Source organism: Cryptomeria japonica, chromosome 2 (genome assembly GCF_030272615.1).
Source record: "Cryptomeria japonica chromosome 2, Sugi_1.0, whole genome shotgun sequence".
Classification (NCBI taxonomy): domain Eukaryota; kingdom Viridiplantae; phylum Streptophyta; class Pinopsida; order Cupressales; family Cupressaceae; genus Cryptomeria; species Cryptomeria japonica.
This window is the reverse complement of record NC_081406.1, coordinates 607289576-607315886: the sequence shown is the minus strand read 5'-3', so window position 1 is coordinate 607315886 and position 26311 is coordinate 607289576. Positions and strand designations below refer to the sequence as shown.

The 26311-nt window shown below is 35.1% G+C and overlaps 1 pseudogene; it reads left to right on the top strand.

Annotated features, from left to right (window-relative positions):
* Nucleotides 1–6448, top strand: part of LOC131867884 (violaxanthin de-epoxidase, chloroplastic-like) — a 121356-nt pseudogene extending 114908 nt beyond the window's left edge.
* The last annotated feature ends 19863 nt before the right edge of the window (nt 6449–26311 follow it).

Here is a 26311-nt window from a genome sequence, read left to right as displayed (position 1 = left end):
CTTATTATCAATAGTCACATCTACATTATTGATAGGAACATCATATATCTTATTTGAGTTATTCAATGGATGCAATTTATTCTCATTATAATTAGCCATAGCCTCATCTAAAATCCACATCCTAGTAGTTACATTTGCAAGGTTTAGGTCCAATCTAAAAAAATATTTAACCCTTAATTCATAGTCAATCACACAATTGGCCCAATGGTCTTATACCTTAGGCTCATATTTTAAATAAGATCTAATTGCATGACTCGTGGTATTTATAGGACCCAATAAACCTCTATTGATCTTTAGAGGTCTCAAACAAAATTCTAGCATCTTCAACTCCACACTTTTGGCAGCTTTCATGTCTGGGTTGTGGATGCGTTCCGACTAGAATTAGAAGCATTGTTTATGCTTATTTACAATTCATTTGTGGGAATAACCCAATTTTTTATATATTTCAAGGACAATCAACTTATCTGAGGGATACCCTGGTAGCTTATTTGGAGCTATGGTGCATCCTACTATCCTAATGTAAGTAAAGGTCCTAAATTGAATGAAATAATTGCCAAATATTTTAATCTTTGCAACTGCATTAAGAGACAGTCTTTTGGAAAAGTCTCATTCTAATAATCTAATTAATACAAACACAAAGGTGTCATTAAAAATATTTTGGTTCATCCTACTTCTCTCCAAAGTCAATTGAGGGTAGTGATTGTATATCCTTACATTAAGATCACTAAGAGAACATCTCATCCTTAACCTTGGGTAAGTTGCTTGTGCAACAAGCAAATAGGCTAAATAAGAAGTCATATAAAACTTTGGGTTTTTATTCACTTGGATCAACTAATCATGCAAATTATCATTGGTCATCTTTCCCAGGTAAATTTATTCTTTCCTAGAAACAATAGTCTTGATGAAGAGGAGCATCCATGGGCAAAACTCCTTGGCATCAAGCAATTTGACTACGCTTCTTAGAAGGGTGACCATGTCTCTTGCTTCACATGTAATTTTTTTTTATTAATTAGTTTCAATTTTTATAATGGATACCCTTTTTTAGGCTTGTCCAACAACTATTCGATATAGGTCATTGGTTCTTTGTAATTTTTATAAAATTGTTCTCTATAGGAAACTGTAACCTTGGCATAGTGATGATGTGTTGGGATGCTAACAACTTCTCAATTGAGTCAAGTGAAATGTCCAATATTACCTCCCCTAGAGGTCTATACACCCTCCTTTCATATTCTTTATAACTCCTCACACATGTCATTACCAATTCTAAATGTTGTAGGGAGATTGAGAAACCAACAACTTGCACTAACATGAACCTCACTAGTGATATAGACCAATAAATTCTATCATTTGGGGTAGACATCAATTTTAGGAATTCATTGAAGTCCACATGGCCTAAGTCAGTGTCACTAATCTACCTATTTGCAAACACTAGCTTCATGGGATGGAAGTATCCAAGGAATTTGTACTTCATCAAGACAACTCTCTCTTCAAACATTACACTTTTTGCATGCAAGAAAATCATGTTAGGAACACATGTGTGCTATGGGGAATCACTTTATTACTCTAATATTTACTAAATAATTATTCAAATCATTACTTTAAACTACACCTAAGATTAAAATCATGAACTCCTCAAACTAAAAGGAACATACTTCATTTTTTGGTATCTATGGTGAATACGGATAGAACATCCTCGATTCTGTTTTGGCATACGAGCATCATGCCATTCTTTGGAGATTGATGAAGTCCATCCCCAATTCTATTTCAGAAGTGAGCATCAAGATATGTGTCGAGTATCGAGGATAGAAAATCCCCATTTCCTTTTTGGGACATGAGCATCGAGACCTTTGATGCCAAACCTCCAAACTACCATGGGCATCGAGGGTTGGGATAGTGGGGTTGGACATCCCCAAAAGAGAATTTGTATTTCATACCTCCAATGCCCAATTTTCAATTGGCCTAAGATAATTAGGGATTGGGGATTGAGTCTTCTAATATTCATGTTATTATTAGACTTCGTTAAGGTTTGATCCTCGGAATGCGTAGGGCTTCAGTTTTAAACAACTTAGGATTTTGAATTGCCAAATTTGGCTATATTATTTCTTTAATTGTTTTGAGGTTGTATGGTTGGAATTTGACTTGAAATTGTGATGTGAAACACAAAGGTTCAAGTTCTTTTTGTTGTTGATTAGAGGGCTTAATTTAATTTTCATTCACATTAATGTCAAACCCCAAGTCTTTCTTTGAAGGGTTTATATCAAAAACCCTAGGTTTAGAATCAATTAATTCTAATAACATGCATAAGGGTGCATAAAACCAAGAAGAAAGAAGAGCCCCAAAGACCGACTAGAAGCCTTGTGAAATTATGGAGAAGAGTCCCATCAAGGTTGTGTAGTAAATAAAAGAGAAATTAAAATGGGAAGAGGAGAGGAACACAAGCCAGAGGGGACTTTCCCAACATAAGAACAAAAAAAGAAAAGAAAAAGAAACCAAACAAGAGAAAAGACAAGGGATAAAATCCTACCTTGAACCCAAATATGTGACTTTCCCAACCTCTGATGAGTGATTGTTGTGATCACTAGTTGATTGATCTTTCCTTGCATTGAGAATGTGTGATTTCTTGGTTGCAAGGATACATTTGGAAGGATCAAAGATGTGAAATTAAAGTGAAGAAATGAGCCCTCATTTTCCTTTTTATAGGAAAAAGGGGTTTAGTTAAATGGGAACCCACCCGATGTAGAGGGTTGGTGTTGTACACAACTTGATTGGTTTCTCCCTTCAAAGGGTCTTCAATAGTCACCATCCAATGGTGTACTATCTTCAGCCTTCCCAAGATTTGGTATCCTTCCCAAGGATCACTCAAAATAAGACAACTCCAAATTGACAACGAGTCTTACACTCCTATGGACTCAACCCCTCCAACCAAGAACACCTAACAACCCCAAACCCTTAGCAAATAGGACATTTTGCTCAAGTGGTGAAGTATGAAATTTGTGGATGAAAAAATATGTGAGACATGGCATTTGCATTGACTTTAACCTCTTAAACAGTTTCTACAAGATCCCCAATATCGTTTACCATTATAGACCTAGTAAGGGCTACAAGCAATTAGGCCTCCTAGTTGGGTTTTTGCACAATCACTTCCAATATTCCTTTAAAAACCCATAGAATAAATCACATATTTGGATACCCTTAGAAAATTCACACTTTGGCATCTGGGTTTTGAGTTTAAGAGGTTTGTCCACATTACCCCTAATTATGCCTCTCTAGTCGGTATTGGAAGTTTGACACCAAAAGTATTCACCAGTCATATTAGAAGGAATATTGGGAACTTTTAAAAGGCTTGTACATGTTCAAGGGTCCCTCCCATGCCAATTTCACACACCCTTCAATCGGTTGTCCAAGGTTTTCATCCACTTCTTCTGCTGCACAGGCTTGCCACATAAGAGATGTCAAGCCTAGGGCATCATCTTAAAATTAGAAAATGACACTTCCTGCCTCCCAAACCACTTGGAACATTTACTATACAATCCAATTCAACATTTCCCAAGGTTTCAGGCCATTCCCATGGTGAAATGTTGAATTGTGACCCTTTTTGCATCAAAACCCTGGTTTTAAGGGTTTCTCAGGCTAGCGATAAAGAATTTGCTCTAACTATCAAACCAAAATTTTTGAAGACCTCACACCAATGCCAAATGAAATATGGTTCACAACCTCAACTTAACCTGCTCTTAATTCATGCCAACCATCTGTACAAATCCGTACAAAGTGAAGAAAACTCAAGGAAAATAGAGTAAAATATAGTTTTAGATTGATTTGGAAATAAGAATTTCATTACACATTTCTCCTAACCTGTTGGAATCATTCTTCAGGCTTATATCATTCCAAGAAACTCCTCCAACCACACACAACATGTACATTCAACCAACTAACTGTTGGGTAACCAAAAATGCAAAAACTTATCAAAGTTGCTCATGACAACACTGCAACTTTTGACCATTATTACAATTGGCTCTTGCCTTCACACCAAAAGGCCAAGAATGAACACACAGCATATCTAAGACTCCTAAACACCAAAAACACAAATAAAATGCCCATATAAGGCTTTGGACCAAGTTTACACATCTTGGAGCCTTATGGCTTGTTGCATTGTCTTAGGACCACCATGGACATCACCATGGATAAACATGGATCAATGCACCTACCACAAAACATAACCATAGAACAAAACACATCCAAATGATGCAAACATGTTTCCTAGTGCCCCTGCACCACCACCACATTAAATGTGGTCGATGTTAGAGGTTGGGTGACAATGAATCCTATCACGTTTCAGGGTTTCATGGATCACATATTTCTATGTGATCACAAAAACCCCAACGCCTAATACCCAAAAGGAAAAAGCATTGGGGATTGGAGATTGAGGAATTATGGTTCCAATTTGGAACCATTGACCCCCAAAGCTTGAAGTCTGGAGAGAAAACTAACACGAAGAGACAAAATCAATGTTCGAGGATTGAGGTAGAACAATCCTCAAGTCAAATTAGGAATCAATCATCCTCAAAGACTAAAGCCCAAAAAGGATAAGAAAGAAGAGGACAAGGAAGAAAAGAAGAGGAACAAAACACTGCAAGGCAAGAGAAAAAATAGAAAAGAGGGGGTCCCCTCTTGGCCAATTAGCGAAGTGGGGTGTGCGTTGTGGGGCACAACAATTCCTTATTTTCACACAATATGGACGAGGGTTCATTATGCACTTATTAAGAGGTTATATGAGGGATCACTCAATAAAGAGATATGCTCCAAGTCACTAGGATAAACTCTAATTATTCTTGGTGAAAAAAATCCTTATATACAACAACATAACACTTAAATTTGCACTTAGCTAACAACTACTATTGAAAATCTTAATAAAATTTAAATTCAAAATTTGGGTTTTGTAGATTTGATTCAAAGTAGGAAAAGGGAGATTTAGTGATGGAGATTACTTTCTAGGAATGAGTAATGATGGGGTTAGGATAATTTCATAAGCCAAATTTGATGCAAGAATGTGCTACTTGTAGACTCGTTATTGTATAAAAGACATATAGACCTAAAATATAATAAAAAAGGGTATGGTTGTGCAATTTTTTCTGTTACACTTTTACAAGGTTGCAAGTACTGTTTTAAATAAATATTGGGTATGTAGTTACTATTAGCACATGATCTAAAAACTAGTCCATCATCAATGAAGTTGCTTGTCTTTATAAAAAATTCTCGTAAAAATTAAGACTACTTGTTTATTGAAATTGATTTGGCAAGAAATGTTATTATATCATATCATACACATCTTTCAAAAATCAAATCCATCCCTCATCTAATCAAATCACATGACTTGCACATCTATAAAATCCATTTAGTATTTTAGTTTATAAAATTATGTTAGATTCATCTAATATTAACTTGATTTATCCACATGTTCATGAGATCAACTCTTTATTTTGTGCAAAATTTATTTTCTTTTTTATCATATCTTTGAGTCTATTGTCCATATTTTATACAAAACAAATTAAATCATTCCTTCTTGCCTCATATACATTAGAAGTTGTGTCAATATCATGTAAAATAAAATTAAGCTTTTGTTATGAAGAAAAATGTCAAGGATGTGATTGTTATTTATCATTGAATTAGTAGTAAATACTATCCACCTCAAATTTAGTAGCAAATATTATAACTTGGTCTTGTGAATACATGATCAATTTATTATCATATTTGTTTATGATATTAACATTGTAGCTTATTACTTGAGCTTGTATAAAGATAAAATATTCTTTTGTGGCTACATATTAATTACCTGAGTTATGAGAATCGTTATTTAAAATGGAAAGAGTAATGGCAATGACATGATACACTTTTATTAAAATATTGATATAAATATCTAATATTAAAGATATTATAATTTAATCTACAAAATATTTAATCAAATTATTGCTTCTATTATGTTCTTAATATTTTAAATTGTTACTTATATTGTATAAAATGTTTTGCAGGTATATACTTTCATCCAATATAGAAAATAAACCAGATGATTATATTTTTATATATTATCGACGTAAAAATGATGCTTGGGAAGACTACGCAGGTGTTGTTGTTTATACATGAACCCCAAATTTTTCTCCTAGTATTATCCAAGATTTAGAAAAAGCTTCTCAAAGGGTAGGGATAGATTTTCAAAAGTTTAAGAGAACAGATAACACACGCGGCCCTAAATTTTCTCTATTTGCTAATTTAAAGAAGAAGAATACAGGTAGAATGCAATCAAATGCAAATGAAGTAGAAGAGCTTTTAAAAGAGGCTAATATTATTGTAAGATCATAAAAGAGTTTATTTAGAGATTACAAAGGTGAATGGAGGAATTAAAATGATAAGTAAAATTTATATTAAGAATCGAACAAAATAAATGTGGTCCTACCATGACCCACCTATTTTACTTCGCCATGTTGACTCACATGATGATGACTTGTCAAATTTTGAATGACCTTCTAGGTGAATTGTATGGGAATCGTTCAATCATTGGCTAAATGTTCTATAAACATTGACGCATTAAAATACAGTATAATTTTTATATTATGGTGAGACCTTGTGCCATTGATTTAATTTATGGATGAATCTTATTTGTGATACATGTTGTGTCAATTGGATTATTGATTCCATATATTACTAATGCTTGTTGTTGCTTATATTACTAGTGCTAATTTATGCTCATATTTTTGTGTTGTTCTTGACATGTAGGATTGGTTGATAAGAAATCTAAATGTATAAAAAAAATTTAAAAAAAATTATAGAGATTTTGGATTAGTTGTCATATTCTACTGATGTGAAAACCTAACTATCATTACTGAAATTATTTTCTCTTGATTCTTTCTTTACGTTCAATATATCTATTCTTGGAATAAATGATAGTAGAGGATCTATGTGAGTGAGTGATAGGATCATAGGAAGCATCAAAATGAGTGTTATCATCCTACATGCTCTAGCTTACGAACAATTTGGAATTTGAAATCAAATGAAGGATAACCTAGATCAAGGCTCTAGGTAGTGCAAGGCTCTAGGTAGTGCAAGTGTATTACTAATGTACAGATTTAGATTCCATTTGTTTATTAATAGTATTGAGTTATTGGAATTGATATATTGATTAATATTATATTAAATTTTAATATCTTATCAACACATTGTTATCAATCCATATTTTTTATATTGAATTTCATTTGTACTTTTGCTGATATGAGCATCAATACGAGACAAATACAATTTCTCACAAGCATTTGTAGAGACTAATACAAGCTCTTTATAAAAAAATACATTATAAATTATCTATGGAAGATCAAGAGTCACTAATTCAAAATATACTATGTATAGAAACCACTTCCACATTGAAAGCTAGCTATGAAACTAATTTGAACTTGGATCTCTACAACCCAATGTTTAAACCAATTAAGCTCAACCCCTTGAACATTTTTTTAAAGCAAAGAGGCAAGCCCCATATATTTATTGAAATATATATAAAAATACAATCATATACAAATCTCTGCTACATGAACCCATTATCATCACAAAGAATCATTCACAAATACATGTACAAGTCTATAATCTCAACCAAAAAAATAATAACCTACTATATTAAATTCAGAGAACTTAAATATGCTTAGCAACCATAATTACCATGATCCCACAAGATGTAATAATGAGTATTGGAGTCATTCTCATGCATTCCCTCTACACTTTACCCCATGAATTCTCAATGGTGAATTGATAAGTGATGGGTTCTACCTCTTTGTAGTACTTGAAAGCATCAAAGTAATGATCTTTCTTGTTGGGTTCTCTCACAACTACACCAAATAGAAGATTTGGATTGGGGTTTTAGCTAAAGAAGTACTGAGAGCCTCCCTTGCATATTATGTGACTAGGGTGGTTCTCAATAGAGGGAAAAGATGAGCCTCTGGATGTCATATGTTGCATGTTACTGCCTCCTTGTTTGTAGATCAGCCCACCTGGTGTATGTGCAACATGTTTGTACTTGATGTTTCAAGAAACAAAGAGAAGATGAAGATGTTAGCATATCCCTTGTGGGCTTGAAGGAAGTTCACCTTTCCCAATAAGAATTCCTTAGATACAAGAATGATTATTCCTACATGTTTGTAGTCTCATCCAAACGCATTGATGTTTCCATAATTTCTAATAGTCTCTATATTGATTTGAATGCAACAGATGTAACTATGATCTTAAGTTTCTCTATGAAGCCATGTTGAATCCCACAACAATTTGTCTTGATATCGATCAAAGTCGCAATAGAAAGGACACACTCTTGTGGTGAAGTTGTCACTGTATGCTCCCTTGTATTTATCTGCAAATAGGAAAACATGGATTGCAATGTGGAGAAGTCAATGAGAGTATGTTGAATCTGATGACCTAAACACACTAGAAGTTGTTGCCAAGGTGGTTGTAGTTTTAGCAGTAATGTCTGAATCAGGCTTGTCTTTGCTGATTTTGTAACCTATTCTTCGAGTGTCTAAATCTTCTGGACTCTTCCAACAATTGTGATAAGGAATGGGATTAGCCACCTATGCATAATTTTATCCTGGGTGTGCAATGGCTTTTAGATGAAATTTTGTAGATCAATGAGTGTCAATCTTGGCATTTTGGAGCTCAAGGCCCATGAGCTTCTCAAATTCTTTGACACTCCATGCTAGCATTGTGGTAGTGAAAGCCATGGGAAAACCAAAACGAGATTGTCCCCTGCATCATAATATCCTCCCACCAAGTCAACATTTGTTGTAGAGCCATGTCTAAGGCCAGAGTCCTTACTCCATTTAATGTGCTTATTTGCAAGAAGTTTCCCTGATCTCTGCCCATTCCTATAGGTTATCTTCATTATCTACAACAAAACACACAATGAATAACAGTTGGGAGCAATTATTTTTACATGCTTTTTGTTGTACCCGTACATGCCATCTTGAGTTGCTTGTAAAAACCATGTGGGTGACGTAGAGATAAGGAAATAATATATTTCCCAACTTGGCAGTGCCATAAGATTTTGCAGAGCCTCCACTTGCCAGAGATTTATACAATCATTTCCATGTCTTCATCCGACTTTTGGAAAATGGAACGAAAAGGAGCGGAGCGAAAAGGAGCAGAGCGAAAAGGAGTGGGAGTCCCAAATTTCAAATTGGGAAATGGCAGAATTCCTGGGGAAGGCGGATTTCCTGGAAACTGTTGTCCCCTGGGATCGGATCTGGTATGCAAGCAGGAGGTCAGACATCTCAAGGGTCAGAAGAGGACAAGGAAAAAGAAAAACTGGGAGAAGAAAAAGATTCGATCCCTAGGGACCCACACGATAGAGGAAAATGGAAAAAATGGTCTTTGCTCTTTGGAGTGAAGCCGCTGTTAAATCTGGGCTTTCGGAAGTAACGAACATTTTAGACCTCGCCTCTAGTCTGGTCGCTATTTCCGTTTCGGACAAAGTGGTCGATATGACTGTAGCTGGCCTATCTATGACATTAGTGGGACAATTCTCTAGCTTTAGGCCTAACATTGACGATGTTAGGAATTTCATAAGGAGAAAATGGATGGTTAAAGGACAAGTGGAAGTGGCGGCGCTGCCTAGAGGGTTTTTTACCTTCGCTTTCAACTCTGAAGAAGACATGAACAAAGCTCTCTGCCAAGGCCCCTGGATGTTTGGCAAGTCTTCCCTGACTCTCCAAAAATGGGCCCCGAATCTCATCCTGGATGAATCCTTCTTCGTTTCTGCGCCAGTCTGGACACGCCTCCCGGGTCTCCCGCTCGAATACTGGAACGAGGAAGTTTTCAAGGGCATTGCGAAATCCTTTGGAGAACTCTTATCGATTGACCCGATGGCAGTGGCTAAATCAAGGTTAGTCTTTGCTCGCATTTGCGTAAATGTTAACCAAATGACAGATATGCCTCAATCCATAGATATCATATCTAAACTAGGAAAATGGTCCCAAGCTATTGAATATGAATATCTACTGTTTGCCTGTTTCCACTACAAAAAATCGGGGCATTGGGCAAAATCTTGTCCGCTCAAGAAAGGGAAGGAACTCAAGACTGATAGTAACTCTAAGATCAAAAAGGTCTGGCAAATGACAAACAAAAAAGTAGATTCATCAATATCCGAGAGTAATCAAAAAAAGGATGCAACGGAACTTATGAATGAAGTCAAGAGGACTGGGAGTAGTAGCAATGATAAACAGGATTGTGTTTGTTCCAACGACCCACCAGAGTGCTCTAAAGAAGTAGAGCCAGGAACTGAGTTGATCAATAAAGAAAACCCAGAAGCTCAGGAGAATGAAACTATTAGTCAGGAGAAGGATGAAACCATTCCGGACCAGAAGGATGGATCAGCTAGCCAGGAGAAGGAAGAATCCTATCCAACCTCTTCACTCTCTAAATCGACCGACGCAAACTTTAATGAAGCCCAAGACCCTTCTAATTCTAAGCCCTTACTTCTTTTAACTAATGGAAGCCCAAAGCCTCTCCTATGTAAAACCCCTACCCAAAGTGTGCATATGTTGGATGAAATCCTCTGAATACCCGGGTCGAGAGAAGGAAAATCAAACAAGGAGGATCTCAATGAAGGAATCTCAACTAGAAGCAAGATTAAGAAAAAGGCAAATGTTGGAAGCCAAAATAAAAAGCAGGGAAGGCCATCCCTAAAACATCAAAGGGAACAGGAAAGCTGGAAGAACCGTGCTGATGGAACATAGTGTTCCATCGAGTCAGCCCTATCCCCAATTAAAATATGAAGATTATATCCTGGAATATCAGAGGGCTAAATGCCCCCCATAAGCAGGATGTGTTACGGAATGTCATCAGAGATCATAAACCGGATGTGGTCCTTGTTCAGGAAACCAAGATGTCTAAAGAAAAAGTTGAAAGGATCAAAATTTTCAAAGAAAACAGAGTCATAGGAACCAACTCGGAGGGTGCTTCTGGAGGAACTGTGATATTTTGGAACAAAAATACTATAATAGGAAAGGAAATCATCTCCGCCTTTAATAGGAACTCAGTTTTGCTTGAGAATATTAAGAACAACTTTGTTTGGGTGTTATCTAATGTCTACGCTCCTAACACTAAATCCGGGAGAGATAAATTCTGAAAAAGCTTTGCCGCTGACAGACTCCAGTTTGCTGATCAAAGCTGGATTATTATGGGAGACTTCAATACCCCGCTCAAAGATGAAGATAAGATGGGAGGAATCCCCTTACATCTTGATGGAAAATAAGACCTTATGGATTTCATTAATGACCAAGCTCTCATTGATGTTGATCTCCAGGGCATCAATTACACCTGGACTAATAGAAGAACCGGAGCTGATTTGATTCAAGTTAGGCTTGATAGATCTTTAATTTCTCTTGATTGGCTTTCTAAGTATAGCTGCTCCCTTGGTTCTGTTATCAAAATCGGTTCAAACCATTTCCCCATCTCCTTTTCTGCCAACTCTTTTTCGGCTAAGAGAAACTTCCCTTTCAGATTTGAAAAAGCTTGGATCTCCCATCCTTCTCTGGAAGCTTGCATTACTGAATGGTGGAACTCTGAAGTGGAGGGTAAGGCTCTTTTTAGAATTGCTAAAAAGCTCAACATCATAAAAGCCAAAATTAAAACTTGGAACAAAGAGATTTTTGGGGACATATTCAAGAACAAAACTTAAGTCAAAGCTGAATTAAAGTATGTTCAGGATAGAATCCAAGAGGTGGGGTTGACCGAAGATCTTAGGATGGCTGAAAATGATCTGTTATCTAAATACCACTCCATCATTTCTAATGAAGAGACTTTCTGGAGACAAAGATCTAGAGCTCTGTTCCTGAAGGAAGGTGATAAAAACACCCACTTCTTTCACTTAACCTCCCTTAAGCATAGGGCAGCCAATAGAATATCCAGACTAACCTACAATAAAGGTGTCCTAACAGAGGATTGCGACATCAGGAAGGAAGCTCTCGAGCATTTCAGTACCTTTTTGGGTGAAGAGGACAACCTAGATTATAGTAAGCAAAATACCCTTTTACAAGCTATCCCTTCTATCCTATCAGAAGCTGACAATCACCTCTTATCCCATATTCCCACTAATCCTGAAATTAGAAAGGCGGTGTTTTCCTTTCAGGGTGATAAATCCCCTAGCTCGGACGGCTTCCCCATGTTTTTCTTCCAAAAATTCTGGCACATTGTGGAGGCTGACATTTGCAATGGTGTTAAGGAATTCTTTGGCTCCAAAAAACTTCTTAAGGAACTGAACGCCACTTTCATTGTCCTTATCCCAAAGATCCCCGGAGTTGATTCTCTTAACAAAATAAACCCATCAGCTTGTGTAACTCTGTCTACAAGATCCTTTCCAAGGTTTTGACTTCCAGGTTCTTTGATGTTCTCCCAAGGATTATCTCTATCCAACAAAATGGCTTTATCCCTGGAAGATAGATTTTGGACTCTATTATCTCTGTTCATGAAAATATCCACTCCTTGAAAGTGGCGAGTAAACAAGGATTCTTCCTTAAGTTAGACATGGCTAAAGCTTTTGATAGAGTGAACTGGCAGTTTCTCCTCAGGATCATGAAATCATTTGGTTTTGGTGACAAAGTTATCCAGCTCTGTTCTCAACTCATGGAAACTTCCTCCTATGTTGTTATTGTTAATGGCTCCCTGTCTAATTTCTTCAAAAGCTCCAAAGGTCTCAGACAAGGAGACCCCATCTCCCCTATCCTGTTTACCATTCTTGCTGAATGCCTGGGTAGATTCATCCTTAAAAATGTGGAAGAAGACAATCTTAAGGGTTTGAAACCCTCTTCATCCAATGTTGTTTGCTCTCATGAACAATTCATTGATGACTCTATCACCATGGGGGAAGCCACAATCTTGGAAGCCAAAAACATGAAAATCATTCTGAATACCTATGAATCTGCCTTTGGTCAAAAAATCAACTGGGATAAAAGCTCTCTGTTTTTCATCAACACCTCGGCCCAAAGGCAAATTAGGATTGGTAGGATTCTTAGTTGTAACATATCTGAGTTTCCTTCTACCTATTTGGGGCTTCCTCTTTGTCTCAAGCCTGAGGATTCCTTCTGGAATAAGTTAATTGACAGACTCAACCTGAAACTCGTTGGCTGGAAAGGGGTTGTTCTTAGTCAAGCTAGTAAAGTCACTCTGCTCAAAGCCACTCTCCAAAATCTTCCTATGTATGCTCTTAGCTTGTTCAAAATCCCCTCAAAGTTTGCAGAAGCTATTGAAAGAATCCAAAAAAAGTTCCTTTGGTTGGGTGTGGAAGTTAAAAACAGAATCCCCCTTATAGCCTGGAATAACATTTGTTCCCCTAAGGCCTCAGGTGGGCTAGGCTTAAGGAACATTGGTTCTATGAATAAAGCTTTATTAGCCAAACAAATTTGGAGATTCAAAGGGGAGGAAAGAGAATGGAACTCTATTTGGAAAAAAAAAAATCTCTATATGCAACTTTCTGAGAAGAATTCTTTGACAACTCTTTCTCTGTTGATGGATCTACCATTTGGAATGCAGTGCAATCTGCTAAAGGCTGGGTTGTTGCTGGCAGAACCTAGAACCTTGGGGATGGGAGGAAAATAAGATTTTGGGAAGATAGATGGATCCTGGATAAACCTCTGGAGGAAATCCCTATCATCAAAGATTGGAAAGACAGTTTCAAATGCAGGTACAGTGAAATGGTAAGAGAATATTGGATAAATGGGGACTGGATTGACTTTAGCCAGCAGTGCCTGGATCTCAAGTTCCTTCAGATTGCTTTTTCTCCTAAAATCCCTAGAGACAACAAAGATGACATTTTGATATGGGGGAAAAATCTGGATGGGAAATACTCTATTTCCTCTGTTGTGGCTATTCATAATGTCCCGGTGGAAGCTAATCCCATTTGGGCTAAAGTTTGGAATAAGAACTTAGTTCCCAAAGTCAACATCTTCTTTTGGATTTTCATCCAAAATAAGATATTAACTTTGGATAATCTTCATAAAAGAGGCATCATTTTTCCTAACACGTGTTCTCTTTGTTGCAGGGAAGAAGAGACAACTTGCCATATTCTCAATCAATGCTCTTTTAGCTAGGACATCTGGAAAATCATCTTGTCTAGGTGGAACCTGAGCTTAGTCTTCCCGAACTCTCTTGGTGACACTTAGCTTCAATGGTATTGTCCTAACTCTAATCCTAAAATTGTGGAGACCTGGAGACTTACTTTGCCGATTGTTATCTGGAATATATGGAAAGAGCGCAACAACAGGATTTTCAGAGATAAAAGGGCTATTCCTGAAGTGGTTGTAGACAAAATCTTTAGGAGTATTTTTGAATGCCTCTATGGTGCTGATCAGGGACTTGCTGTTAAAGAGGATTTCAAAGACAGATGGAATCTTTCTACCACCACTACTAGCAAGGAGAAAGGCAGAGAAGGTCTTCTCTAGTGTTTCCCCCCGCAGGGATGGATTAAAGCTAACTTCGATGGGGATTCTAAAGGAAATCCGGGTAAAGCTGGATATGGGGGCATTATTAGGAATTTTGTTGGAAGTTGCCTTAAGGTGGTGGCTGGTCCTCCGGGGAATCAAACTAGCCATTTTGCTGAAGCCTCCGCTGCCTTGCATACTTTAATTATAGCCAAAAATCTCAATTATGATAAAATATGGCTTGAGGGGGATTCACTTAATATTATTAAGTGCTTAAAGAGGGAATCAGAGCCTTCTTGGTCTATTGAGAATATCATCATGAAAGCTAGAGAGAGTATCTCCAGTTTCAAAGAAATTATTATACAACATGCCTTCAGAGAGTAAAATAGTGTTGCTGACTGTTTAGCGAATACTGGAGTTAATTCTGAAGTTCAAATGATTTGGCACGAGGATGATCTCAATTTAAATATTAAAGAGATACTCAGAAAGGACCATTATACGGGGAGAGAAGGACAATTAAATCATGACAATTAAAAAACATCACGCCTTGCTAGAAAGGCCATCATTACCTAGCACTACGACAGATCTCCTACTATCTCCAAAAAATCACTGCACGCTTTGTGGGTTACTCGGAGCGAAAATTTGAGTTGCATCGAGAAAGAAGTTCTCAATTCGCAGAGAAACAGAGTCGATATCCTGCATTCAAAAATGGGAGGAGATCTAAGACGTGAAGAACCTAACAACACGTCAACCTGGAAAGAAATGCCTAAAGTTTGGGCAAAGTTAGAGAAGGGCTCTCTCACCAGCTTCATGGAAAAGCTTGACGACTATGACAAAGGTAGGGTTAACTTAGCCGTTTCTAAGATTTCTGAAAACTGGTCTAATGGCTCTTTTAAACTTTACGGAGTTAAATTTAAGTTGGATGCTAGGCTTATTTCTACTGTGACTGGTATGCCCCACACTGGGCTTAACTTCTTTCGAGACCTCAAGGTCTCCAACAATGTGGTTACCCTATTCCCGCGGAAAGAGAAAGAGCGGGCCGAAATTGGCAAGGCTATCGGGGGCTACTACGATGCTGCAAACATCAAGAAGTTGTGGGGCTGGGTCCTGAACACAATCATGGAGTATATTACGGTTGAAGGTCATTTCTCTAGGGGCCACACCTACCACTTCGTGCTCTTAAACCATTTCAGACATGACAAAAAAGTATCTTTGCCCTACTACCTTTTTCGATCCCTCTCCAGGTCCCTGAACAAGCACAGGACTAACCCTTCCAACCTGATTCTCCACTGCGGGCTCCTGCTGCTCATATATGAGCATTGCAAAACCCTCACTTTGTAGGAAAATAAGCGGATTTCTGCTTCCCCAGGTAAAAGGAGGATGGAAGAGGGAGATACTAGCAAGGAGAAGACGTCATCCAACAAGAAAAGGAAAAGCGCCCCTAGGTTGGAAACTGAGGACATTGTCAAGGAAAGCAGTGGTATGGAGACAGATGACTCTAACGGTGAAGATAGTTGGAAGGAAGAGGAGCTCGGCAATGAGGAAGAAAGCGAAGATTTCGAGCCTGGTCAAGATAGCCCTATTCTAAGTGATCACCCTGGTAAGGACATTAGCCATCTGATGGAGGAGATGACTCCCAAGGATAATGAGGAAACCAAAGTTAATTCTGAGAAGGAAACAAACAAAGGCTCTGAGAAGAACCTGACTGAGGAAAGGGATAGCAAGGACAAGGAAAGTTTTGGTGAGGGGCTTATCCTGGATAATCTCAAGAAGCTCTAGGAGGCCAGATTGAATTTTGACAGATGGACTTACGAAACCCTGAAAAACCCAGAGAAGCAAGGGATAAATTCGGATAAAAAGAGGGAGGATGAAATAGAGAGCATACTAATTGGAAGCCGAAAATGGAGAACAGGGTAAATCACTGGAAGAGGGAAAAGAAGTGATGAAAAATCTGATGGGAATTATCCCAAGTATCCTCTCTGCTGTCACCAAAAACCTAGAAGACATTGCCAAGGTCTTTGACCATACTCCTAAACCGGTTGTGGATCTTGACCTGGAGGAGGAGACCATCCAGACTGGAAGTGGTGGTGATGCTACCCTGACGGGCAGAATTGCGAAGAGAACTAGGGCCAGTATTAAGAAAGTTGTGGCTGTTGCGGCCAAGGACCCTCCCAACTTCAAAGACAACATCAAAGAGCTGCAAGAAATTAGCAACACCCTGGCTAAAGCCCTGGATTAAATCTGATTCCTGGATGGCCTACTGGCTTTTAGGGGCTTTTGTGGGTTTTCTTCTGTTTTTCGCTGGTTTTTTCCTTTTAGTTATGTTCCTCTCAGTTTCTTGTGGCTTTGCTGTTTAAGTCTTGCTTGTAAAAGGTTTTGGGGCCCCTTCAAAACCTGCTTTTTCTTTAATAAAAAACAATGAGTAATCTGGTAGTGGTCGAAATATTGGAGTTCATTCCAAGCCTCTTGAAGGATGTAACTAATTCTCCAATTGGGGATTTTAAAGTTATTTAAAGCACCGATAGTGTTTAAAGAATCCCCTTCTATGATTATATTCTTCACTTTCCAAGTGATGTTCATTTTAACTCCTAGAAGTAACACTCTAGCTTCAACACCCCCCAAAATTCATCCTTTGTCATTCCTTATAACACACCCTAAACCTAATATACCTGCATTTCCCTTAGTAGCTCCATCAAAATTTAATTTTACCTAGCATTGATGGGGTGGTTTTTATTTGACCTCCTTTCTGTTAACCTTCGTTGTGGAATCAATCAACAAGCTGCCTTTAAAGGGGAGGATAATCTGTTTCTAAACTGATAGGCATGATTCTATTTTCTTGTTCTTGATTGTGTATGATCTCACTACTTCTAAGATAGATTTTTCAATACTAAGAAGGAATGTCTCTATGTTATTATTTTCATTTCTAAAAGTTCTTTTGTTCCTCACCCACCAAGTGTTCCATATAAGGATTGCTGGAGTCGCCTCCCAAAGAACTGAAAAGAATGATTCCTTGTATAATTTTGGTCATGCTTCAAAAACCAATAGAAGGGATGCATGCAAGGGGTACTCCAATTTAGCTTATTAAGGAGCCAAGACCAATAGTCATAGGTAAAAGGACAATTCAATAATAGGCGATCCCTTATTTCAACTTCATTTCCACACATCACACTACTAAAACCTGGAGAGATCCCCAAAGCAACCAATTTATCACTAGTTAGAATTTTACTTGTAATTGCTAACCAAGCAAATGAACCTGCTTTGGAATCCCAACATTAGTCCAACAAAAGTCATAAGCCCTTGATTTCTAGAGAGATGTTTTCTTGTAGCATTTTGTAGGCCTAATTTACAAAATACTTACCTGAAGGGGAAGCACTCCAAACAAGGTAGTTTTGTGCATCTTTATAATGAATTGGATTAAGTTCACTTTGTAATCTAATTACTTAGTTTTGAAGGAATTAGAAGCTCTGATAAATCTTTTCATACTAAGCCTTCCTGGTAATTTATTTTGATATGGTCTTCTACTTTAATCCCCCAACTGCTTTTGAGTATATGTTTTGCCTCCTCCATATTTTCCAGAGATTATAGCGGGGGAAATCCATTCCATGAATCTTCCCAAAAAAGAGTTTTCTTCCCATCTTGTATGATCCATGAGAGATGATGGAGAAAAACTTTACAACATTGAACCAAGAATTTCCATATCTGAGACCCTTGAGCAAGATCAAGGACAATGAATATACTTTCTAGTAGACCCGAGTCAAGATATTTGGTCTTAATTATTGAAGCCCATTTAGACTGGTTTTCTAAATAGAGCTTCCAGACTAATTTGTCTCCCAAGGCTTCATTTCTGAGGTTTATATTATGAATACCTAAACCTCTTGTTGAATAAGAAACACTTATCTTCTCCCACGCTATAAGATGGGTCTTTTCTTTAGCTTCCTTATTACCCTTCCAAAAGAATATTTTAAGAGTAGATTCAATTGTTGAGATTATGCCATTTGGTATAGGTAAAATTGACATGATGTAATTTGTAATTGTGGACACAATTGTCTTGATTATTAATATTCTTGCTGCCAGTGAGAGCCACGTGTTTTTCCATGAAGCAATTTTGTTTTGAATTGATGCTGAGATTGAAGACCAAAAGGAACCTTTTTTCTTCCCATGAACAAAGGGATCCCAAGATATTTACAAGGGAGAGTATCATGTGTGAAGCCAATATAATCTTATATTCTTTTAGTGATAGTATTAGAGCAGTTAAGAAAGAAGATTTTGGACTTTGATGCATTGATCTTCTACCCTGAAATGTCACAATATTTGTCTAGCACTTTCTTAATCACTTTTGCCTCTCCCATTGATGCCTCTCCAAACAAAAGGCTATTATCTGTAAAGAGAATATGGGCTATTGCTATTTATGTTTGAAGCCAATATAATCTTATATTGTTTAAGTGATAGTATTAGAGAAGTTAAGAAAGAAGATTTTGGACTTTGATGCATTGATTTTTTGCTGACACAATATTTGTCTAGCACTTTCTTAATCACTTTTGCCTCTCCCATTGACACCTCTCCAAACAAAAGGGTATCATCTACAAAGAGAATATGGGTTATTTCTATTTCTGATTGGGGGCTGGATACCTTTCCATAATTTAAATTGTTGTTGGGTTAAGATTGTTCTACTAAGAGCTTCTGCTAATGTGATGAAGAGATATGGAGATAGGGCATCTCATTTCCTAACCCCTTGAGAGGAGGAGAAGAAGCCACATTGGCTTCCATTGATGAGGACTGAGAATTTAGCCCCCAAAATTCAAGATAAAATCCATTTACACCACTTTTTGGCAAATCCAAACTTGAGGAGGACAAGCTCTAAAAATTTCCAATTGACTCGATTATATGCTTTCATCATATCCATTTTAATTAGCATAGCCTCAATCTTATGTTGTGTGATAGAATGAAGAGCTTCACAGGTTATTAATGCACCTTTTGTTGTTTCTTTTCTTATAACAAACATCCTTTGATCTTTCAATATAAACTTGGGGATAAGCTTTGATAGTCTAATTTCTATTTCTTTTGCAAAGCTTTTGCAAATAGTGTTTTGTAGAGAAATAGGTCTAAATTTTGCAAAAGTGGAGAGCTCTGTTATTTCTGGAATCAATGCGAGAAGAGTTTTATTGAACTATTTTAGGATGTTACAATTCATTCTTGATTCTTCTAAAGCTCTCCAAATATCCTTCCAACAAAATCCCAACACTTCTAGAAGAAAACGGTTGTGTATCCATCGAGACCGGGAGCCTTGTCTAGAGACATAAAAAAGACAAGTCCTCTCACTTTTATTGAGAATAGCTTTAGTAGTTCCATGTTTTCACAAAATTAATGTGGGGATGTTTCCCAATAGATTTGGAAATCTTCAACATAGTTCTTCTCATCATGGCAAGATGCTAAAAAAAAATAAGAAAAGAAGAGTGTTCCTCCCTTTTTAATTCATTTTTTGTCTTTGAAACAATATATGTGTTTAAATATAAATGAAATGAATGTGCATAGATGAATAAAACGAATCCATGCATGTGTAAAAATATAAAAGAATCAATCCCCTTAAATATCCCCTTAAATCCCCTTAAGACCACTTAGAACACCTTAGGACAACATAATTAGATGAATCCAAACAACATAATTAAATGAAATAATATATGTGTAAATATAAATGAAATGAATGCACATATATGAGTAAAACAAATCCATGCACGTGTAAAAATATAAAAGAATCAATCCCCTTAAATACCCCCTTAAATCCCCTTAAGACCACTTAAAACACCTTAGGACAACATAATTAGATGAATCCAAACAACATAATTAAATTAAACAATATATGTGTAAATATAAATGAAATGAATGTACATACATTAATAAAATGAATCCATGCATGTGTAAAAATATAAAAGAAGATCAATGACACAAATATCTCTTTAAATGCCCTTAAGACCACTTAAAACACCTTAGGTCAACATAATTAGATGAATCAAAACAACCTAATTAAATGAAAAAATATGTGAAAATATAAATGAAATGAATACATAGATGAATAAAACATGTAAAATCAAAATATAAAACGTAAAATAAATGCATCCACAAACTAAATTTCCACAAGTTATCCAAATTGCTACACATGTCTAGAAATATCTAAATATGTATATGAGTTTATCAAAATACTTGAGCTATCTAATATATTTTACTTGTTCAAACATGACAAGTGAACTTAAAGCTCGTGGTACATATAATTTGGATCCTCCCTATCTTTTATAATTTGTAATTTTTTTTCATGATCTTCAATAGGCAACCTCCACTTTTGGTTGCCACGTCCTCTTTTTGGCAATGTCTCCAACTACAATCTTGTTGCTATTACTAAGTGACTCTAGTGTAGAACTTTTTGGCCAGACATATAATCAATGAATGTTACACCATTTGTATCTATCTTTATTTGTTGATAATAGGTGCCTTCAACAACAACTAAAGCAGTGGGATATTGTTGCCCATCATCATCACTGACTGATTCCAATAACTTGCATTTTGGTTGTGTGCATCTCGGTAGATAATAATATACACTTTCAGTATTGTCAGGATCAACAATCACTACAAAAATATCACCCGTAAAAATAGACCGTGCATGGATATATATTACAAGCAATATTAGTTCATTACATATTTTTAAATTAATGAAGAATTTAAAAATTCGTACATGTACATATATGTAATTTACAAACTATGCATGCACGCACCTGTAACAACTAAATCAGAAACATGTTCATAATCAGTTGAATATAGAGGATCATGAATATCAACAATGTCACTATCTTTGTAAGGAGGCATTGTGATAAAATATTTCATATCCCATTGCAAAACATATCCATTAGCAATATTTTGACAATGAGTATCTCTGTTGTTCGCAATACAATCAACACAAAAGCATGCTTTTCCTCTTGCAAGAATAACATGAGGCTTGACTTAATGAAAACTTCTAATACCATTAATTGACTGACAATTATAAGGATTTGATCGATCAATATCTAATAATACATACAAAAATTATTTACTCAATTTTAGTTCATTTCACACACACACACACACACACACACACACACACACACACACACATATATATATACACTTAAATTTTAAAAATAATTCAAGAACACCAAGAATGTTTAAGAAATTATATATATATATATATATATATATATATATATATATATATATATATATATATATATATATATATATATATATATATATATATATATATATATATATATATATATATATATATATATATATACCTTTAACTTCCCAAAAATAACGCTTGTTGTGAGTTGCATCACAACCAACAAAATGATTTTTGCACCATTCAATAATATCATTAGAATTACGTATGGTGTTACCTGTACAAACACTCTTTCTTTAGAAAATTGGACAACCCACATGTATACATACATACATACATACATACATACATACATACATATCTATCTATCTATCTATCTATCTATCTATATATATATATATATAAAGATATATATATATATATAAAGATAATTTACCTGCAAGTTCATGCACGCTTCACACATGCTCCTGCTCCATTATGCTCTCCTTTTCCATGTCCACTCTCAAAGAAGTTCCACAAAAACTTTATGCTACGTCGAGCATGTTGTAGGGATAACCAGTTAAAAGCTTTTGCGGACATAAATTGCTCTAACATGAATAACGTACATATTAAATATATATATTTAAACTTTTGACCTGTTATATACAATCAAATCATATATATATATAAAAACTTAAATAATCAATTTCAAATCTAATGTACTTACTGGCACATCCATCTGACCAAATCCAATGTTGTGTACATTCTATCCCACAATCTTTAATATCTTCAAAAAATATTCCAAAAAAATGTGCTACATAGATCCTATCATGACACGTATCATCACTGATATATAAATGGACCTCCTTGATGATAATGCATTCATTTCCAGTACTCTCTATACCATCCACATGAAATTGTGCATGTTAATAGCAAATTTGTACAAATAGTGCAACTTGATCAGAATGATAATATTGACTTTGAATTTATGTATGAGGACTAAATGTATAGTTCTCGGAGAAATCTACAATTGAAAGAATAGAACTTGGTGGAAAACAATTCTTTGAATCACGAAACTATATAGCCTACCATCTTGCACCATGACAATGTTGGATATGTGGATATATCATATTACAAAATCTATCTATAAACTGAATGTAGGGCAATTCACTCTCTTTCAACATGATTTTTTTGGATTCAGTTCCTGACTTACTTTGGTATGTCTCATATTCAAATCTCTTCCATATAAATAGTGCATGAATATCAATATTCTCAGTTTGCAATACAAACTTACTCAAAAATCCACAATCATTGCATTCACCTTTTATACATTGTATTTTGAACTCATCGGAATCTTCTAATTTATCACATAAAATAGACTTCACAAATTGTGTTGCACTTGTAGGAATGACTAGATTTGGATTAATTGTTGCCATGAACTTCTTATATGATTGCAAGTGTAGATGAAATTCAACATAATTTCGACAACAAGTTTCACATACCTTATTTATACATACAAAGCAAGGACGAAATATCTCAAACATCCTTTGACAAATCTTTACATCTGAAAATTCTTGCTTGAATGCTTCAAACAATTCACTTTGTGTTGTATCTAAGAAATGTTTTGGACGTGTAATCTTTTTACCATCTTCATCTATCATCTGTATAGTATCCCTTCTATTGGAAGAAAAATGAGATTGGTTGGTCCAATAATCAATGACCTATCTTTTTACATCTTCAAAAATTCTGTCTTTTCTAGGAACCCTATAGATATTTACCCAATTCTTTTCGATGTTTTCATCCAACATATTTTTCTTCCTAATGTATCTTTGAACAATTCTTCTAGATACATTCATTAATTGAGAAATTGCATTAACTTGTTTTTTACGAGTCAATTCTTTACTAGTAATCATAGTCATCAATGCTCTACGTGCAACACTTAAAATTAACACCTCGACTTGTGCTCTCAATACAATTCAATGCTTCTTGTAAATTTTCAATTATAGTTTCTTTTACTAATGTATCAGTAGAACTTTTCTTATTACCAACACCCAACAAGTCCAAAACAGTTTTCATTTCCCTTTTCCTAAATAACTTAGCAAATAATTGTGCTCTTCCAATTATTGACTTATTTTTAAAATAATCATCCCACACTTACGATGCAATTTTAGTGTGCTTTCATGTATCATATCTTTAGATGAAATTTCATTGAAAAGACTATCTTCATCCATTTCCATCAAATTTTTCATACCAGAAAAAAATAATTCATCTACTACCTGAGTAGATGTTTCTTGAACATCATTAGGTTGATCTTGAACAACAACAAATTGTTGTTGACTATGTTTTGTATAACCTTTCATCTTATCGTCCCTTTTACGATCATACAATCTTGATCTAGTCCTCTTATTCCCCATTGCAAGAAATATTTAGATCTTCAAAATTTTGTGCTTTGAACCTAAAAACAACACATACAAATATGCATATCTTCAAAATTTAGTGCTTTGAACTAAAAAGGTTGTTCTTAACAAAAAAAATGTAATTAGTGAAATTTATATAAATAGTTTTGCATTCTTAAACTTAACATGTGTAAATTTCATCCATTTAGATCATTTGACTTGAAGTCCATTTTTTATAATTTAGAAAATGAAAAAATAAGGCTCAAGAAATTTAGAAGCATTGATAAAAAGTAAGAAATTTTAAGTATATACTTCAATTAGATACATTTGACTATATGCAATGTACATATGAGCGTGATTTAATAACATTAATTGCTTGAAATCACTTAGCTAATATATAGAGAATTTGAGTCAAGTATTAAGAAATAAAATAAAATATAATTTTCAGTACTAAATAGTGTTGGATATATGGCCAAGAAATGGTTATCGTCGTATCGCAGTGACTAAAGAATATGGTTAATCTAAAAAATATTTAATTTCCAAAAAACCATCTAATATTGTAAATTAAGCATGATTGAAAAAACAATTTCAAATAACCTACTTGGAAAGGGTAGACGCCTTCCAAAAAAAAATCAAAATCTTCGCCCCTTTACAAAATTAGAAATATTCACTCCTTTATAATCTTCCTACTCGCTCCAAAATGCCACTTTATTTGAAAAAAAAAGGATTGTTTGTAAAAATAACTCTTATTATTTTCGCACTTGATTGATTTGGTTTTTTTAATGCAAAAAATAATTCTTTTTTATATGTGGTTCAAGCGAGCAGTCGCGTCGGCCCTCACAGTTCCAGCCGAAACGTTTCCGGTCGGAAAGACTTATGTGGAATGCCAAATCGTAGCCACATCAACAAAAATGATGATTTTCTCAAACTTGTCACTTCAACAACAAAATTCAATAGGTAAATTAAACTTATTAAAAAAATGAAAAATTCCCTTTTTTAGAGATCGAAGTCAGGATTCTACTCATATAATTTTTTTAATGTTTTGATTACATTTAATATAAAAAAAATTAAAAATACTACAACTAGGTATTCTTTTGTTCGATATGAGTTTGCTTTAAAAAATAAAAAACAAAATCAAATCACTTCAAAAAAAATTGAAAAGATATGGTTCACTAGAAGAGAGAGTCTTCTCCAAAAGGGTATTTTTAGTTTTGGGATTATCATAAATTGAATAGACAAATTGTGGTGGGAGACAAAAACTGTCAAATTCTGATGTATTCGACTTCCAAATGCTATTACAAAGAAAATATACATCAATTTTTTTTTCATACTCTATATAAATATGTGATGTATAACTGATATCAAAATGAGAAAAAAAAAGTTGATTTACATTTCCTTTTGAGGTGGGAACCAAACCCCCTATTTTCAGCAATAAAAAATGGACTTTAAAGCTAAAAAAAATATAAATTATTGACAAAAAAAATTCAAAAAATAGTAGACTTAAACTTCAACAAATTTTACACATTTCATCAGTTTACATCATCTTCAAATTCAAAATGCAAATGACACTTTTATGGTGACAAAATTGAACAGTTATTGTTGTGTTAGCCTTTTCCTTTATAAAAGTGTGACACAAGTTTGTACTTTTACCCTGAAATCAATGACAACACATCAACAACTCATTCTAATAAAACTTGCAACAATATCCCCCTTTGTCATTGATGGCAACACATCAATGACATCAACAATATCAATAGCTCTCATACCAAAATTCTCTCCCTTTGCCAATTACTTAGTTACTCACATTTACCAATCTTTTCATTTTCTCCCATCTTCTCATTCTCTTCCCCTTTGCCATCAAGGACAAAGGCTCAAATACAAAAAAATGTTATCTCATTCTGTTCAACTCTTCAAAAACTCACAACTACACTTAGCTCCCCCTAAGAGGTAACCCCAATCATTAGTCTAGAATAATAATATTCATGAAGTTCATTGGACTAATGCATGTCTATTTGCATTTAGTTTAGAAAAGGAGGGAAAATAACCTCCAATTTTTCTCAAAGATATTCAAAAGTATCCTTAGTGAGTTCTTTAGTAAAGATATTAGCAATTTGTTCTTTTGTAGGTGCATAATCAAGTTTCACCTCGTTCTCCAAAACTCTCTCTCAAGAAGTGTTACTAGATTGAAATGTGTTTAATTATTAAATGCAGTACCAAATTCTTAGAAATATGTATTGCACTAGTATTGTCAAAAGATAGAAATTAGTTCATCAAACAATATTCCAATGTACTTCACAGTTTGTTTCATCCATAATACTTGTGTACATCAAGTAGCAACAAAAATATAT